The sequence below is a fragment of the Elephantulus edwardii genome, unplaced genomic scaffold (assembly GCF_000299155.1).
Source record: "Elephantulus edwardii isolate Elephantulus edwardi_28Jun2011 unplaced genomic scaffold, EleEdw1.0 scaffold00125, whole genome shotgun sequence".
NCBI lineage: Eukaryota > Metazoa > Chordata > Mammalia > Macroscelidea > Macroscelididae > Elephantulus > Elephantulus edwardii.
The window spans coordinates 7,181,430-7,185,331 of NW_006399875.1; positions in this window are offsets into that span (position 1 = coordinate 7,181,430).

The following is a 3,902-nucleotide window of genomic DNA, read 5'->3' on the forward strand; positions in this document are numbered from 1 at the left end:
CAAAAAATAGGTATGCTCCTTGGATGGGGAAGAGGTGGAGTCCTATACAGAACCACCAGGAAGTGCTTCTGAAACACAGACCTCTGGCTCCTGGGCCTCCTGAATGGCAAGTGTGAGGCATACTGCACAGACTAAGGACATGTTCTTGAACTTCCAATAAAGGGTTGTTGTTGCTGTTAAGTGCTGTAGAGTTGAGTACAACTCATAGTGACACTATGAACAAAAGACCTTAACCTTGTACTGTAACTATCTTCATTTCTCTGTATTCATAGAGTTTCCAGAGGCATGTAGTTTAGCAAGTGGATGCCACTCCTGTTTTCATACGTGAATCAGTCTGGGAGCCCCACCAAACACTGTCCACGATGGGTAACCATTATGGCATTTGACACACCAGGGACACAGCGTTCAGTGACAAAGCAATCCCAAGATGCTTCAGTACAGCAAACTGACAGACCAGTGCTGTACCACTTAGAAGAATGTTCATCCCAAGCACAATTAACACCAGTTGGGCTGAACCACCTTTTAAATAAAAGTTCTGCCCATTAAGTCTTGGTTGACTCTAAACCAAGAGGCTTTAAACCAATAAAGGGAGGAGTATACAATATTAGTGAAAGAGATTGAAGCTTTGACTTTGCCACTACACAGAAGAAGCATCAGTGTAGGCTGAAGGGCATGTGGCTAGGAGAGGCTGTTCCTTGGAGAGGGTCTTCATGCTTGGAATGATGGAGGGTTAGAGAACAATGGGAAGACCCTCAGTGAGATCTATTGACACAGTGACTGCAGCAATGGGCTCACATGTGTCAGAGAAGATGAGGATGGCACAGGATAGAACAGTTTAGTTCTGTTCACAGGGTCTTTCTGAGTCGTACTCCACTCAATGATGCCTATCAATAACAGACTGCAGGGGACAGAGACTGGGCAAATGAAGGAAAGCTGTCAGCCTCTTGCAATTTTACAGGCAGGAAGCAATGGAACTGTTGGTTGCAAACATCTGCTGTCCTTCAAGAAAGAAGAGCCATCACTGGAACAGTTCTGCTCAGAGATGAATAGAACTGCTGGAAAGTACACGAGTCTAAACTGTCTCAATGTTGAAGGGAGGAACACAGTCTTGCATCTCAAATGGTGGAACCCTGTTCTCCAGGCTCTCAGAGTCTCCTGGGTCTCAGAGGGTGAAGTCATGGCAGACCAAGATGGTGGCATCACAGTCCAAAGCTGTTATACCCAAGGACCAGGAGAACGCATCCTCACCAGGGATGTCAGAAGAAGAACTGATGGCTTTGAACTGTGGAATTGGAGAAGAGTACCGAACATCCCATGGACTGTGGAAAGAACAAACAAATATGTCTCAGAGAAGGTGCAGCCAGAGTGCTCCTTGGAGGCAAAGATGACAAAGCTTAATCTCACATACTTTAGGCAAGTTGGTTGTTGTGTTGTTGTTGTTGTTATGTGACATTGAGTTGTCTGTGACTCATAACTACCCTATGTATAACATTCTGAACCCTGTGCTCTGCTGAGCCAATCTCATCATCTCTGACCAACCTAATCCCATTTCTCCAGTCACTGAGTCAATTACTCTCATCCTGGGTCTTCCTCTCCTGTGCTGTCCCTCCACTCTTCCAATCATGATGTCTTTCTCCAAGGGCTGTTCCCTCCTGGCCAGATGCCCAAAATATGTGAGATGGAGCTTCAAAATCCTTGCCTCCAGGGAGTAGCCTTATTTCACCCTCTCTGGGACAGACCTGTTTTTTGCTTCTGATAATCCACAATATGTTCAACGCTCTTCTCCAGAACTGCAGCTCAAAGGCATCAATTCTTCTTCTATCCTCTTTAGTAATTGTCCAGCTCTCTGACACATAACAAGTAATTGCGAAGACCATGGCCTGGATCAGGCGCACCTTAGTCTCCAGACTGACATCGTTGCTCTTCAGTACTTTGAAGAGGTCCCCGACAATAGATTTTCACAATGCAATTCATTTGTTAATTTCCAAACCATGGATAAAAAGAGTGTTGATTGTGAAACCAAAAAAGCTGAAGTTGGTAACAAGCACAGTCTCTTCTCCATGTTGGTAGGAAAGGCTATTCCTCCGAGAGGGACATCGAAAGGTAGAAAGTGATCAGAAGAGAGGAAAACTCTCTATAAGATTGATTGACTTTGTGAGTGTAAAAGTGAGCTCAAGTGTGCCAGAGATGGTGGGGTAGAAATAGAATCAGACAAGATTCGGGTCTGTTGTTCACAGGATCATTATGAGTCGTAGTCGGCCCCATGGCACTTAACATCAACAACCCACTCACATGGATTAGGTGGAAGAAGTCACTCTGCATTAAGAACAACTTTGTCACCCTAATGGGTCAAGGGCACTAGTGACCATGTGATAAGGAGAGGTACTGCTAACACGAAGTCACACAGTGTTAATTCATCTGCTTCTCCAAGGGGGAAAGATGAGCAATCTCCTCCCATGAGATTTGTTGTTGCTCGGTGCTGTCAAATTGAGTATCACCCGTAACGACTGTCCTATCCTGTGCCATCCTCACAATTTCTGACACATAACAACCCACTGCAGTAGTCACTGTGACAGTCCGTCTGGTCGAGGGTCTTCCTCCTCTTCAGCGGCCCTCCACCTTTCTGAGCTTCATGTCCCCCTTTAAGGAATAACCCCTCCTAGCAACATGCCCTAAGTGAGGTGAAGCCTCATCATCTTTGCCTTGACTGATACCCAGTACAATTTTGCTGTTGTTGTTGTTTGGTGCCGTCAAGTCATAGACGACTCATAGTGACCCTATGTACGAACAGCCTGAGCACTGTTCGTACATAGAGTTTCCCGAGGCAAGCCGTTTAGGAAGTGGATGCCGCTCCTGCTTCCAGGCTTGATTTAGTCGAGAAGCTCCAGCCAACACTGTCCACCATGGGTACCCATTACCATGATTGGCACCTCACTGTCACAGTCTTCAGCAGCACAGCAACCACGAGTTACCTCTGTACAGCAACACACAGACCAGTGCTATACCACCTAGAAGAATGTTTGACAGGAAAACAATTTGAACCTGGCCGAGAGCCACAGAGGAAAATCACCCACCTTCGGCTTTGTAGCATAGCTTCCTTTCCAGTAGGTCAACGTAGCTCTCTCTTGGTCGTCGTCATTGTTGTTGTTGTTTGATGTCGTCGAGTTGTAGACAACTCATAGCGACTCTGTGAACGAATGGCCTGAGCACTGTTCGTACATAGAGTTTCCGGAGGCAAGCCATTTCAGAAGTGGATGCCACTCCTGCTTCCAGGCTTGATTTAGTTGGGAAGCTCCAGCCAACACTGTACGATTTACCGTACAATTTACTACCTCTGAAATACCCGCTTTAGTGTCAGCTATAAGTAGGTTCCCACTCAACAGGACTCAGTCTATACAAAAACAGTGAGCCAGGAAGGGGGTCTTGTTCCCAAAACCAAGTTGCTTCCCCTAGAACCCAGAATCTGTGGCCAATACTGGAACCTAGAAAGCAGCAGCATTGCCTAGATGGTCTCTAAGAACGGAGGATCATTTTCTAGCTCTGAGAGCTCATATGCATAGTTCTTTTGTGAACTTTCTTGGTACATGTGGTGTTTCCTGTTTATAACGGGAATGTCTGCCCCATGTTTGCCTCTTTATTATGCTTTGGAAACAGAGAACTTACATTCTAAGTTGTATAGACCCAAAGCTGGAAAGAAGTTTTGCTCCAGGATAGAATACCCCACGATTCTCTCCCATACTTAAGATTATTTCAGAAGATGCTATTTTTAATTTAGAGTTGATATAAGGCTTTGGGGATGATGTGATGGATGAACGTGGGAAGGCCATACATTAAATTGAATTGTGTCCACTCTCCCAGATCCGTGTTCTAAGTCCTAACTCTGTGTTGTTGTTGTTGTTGTT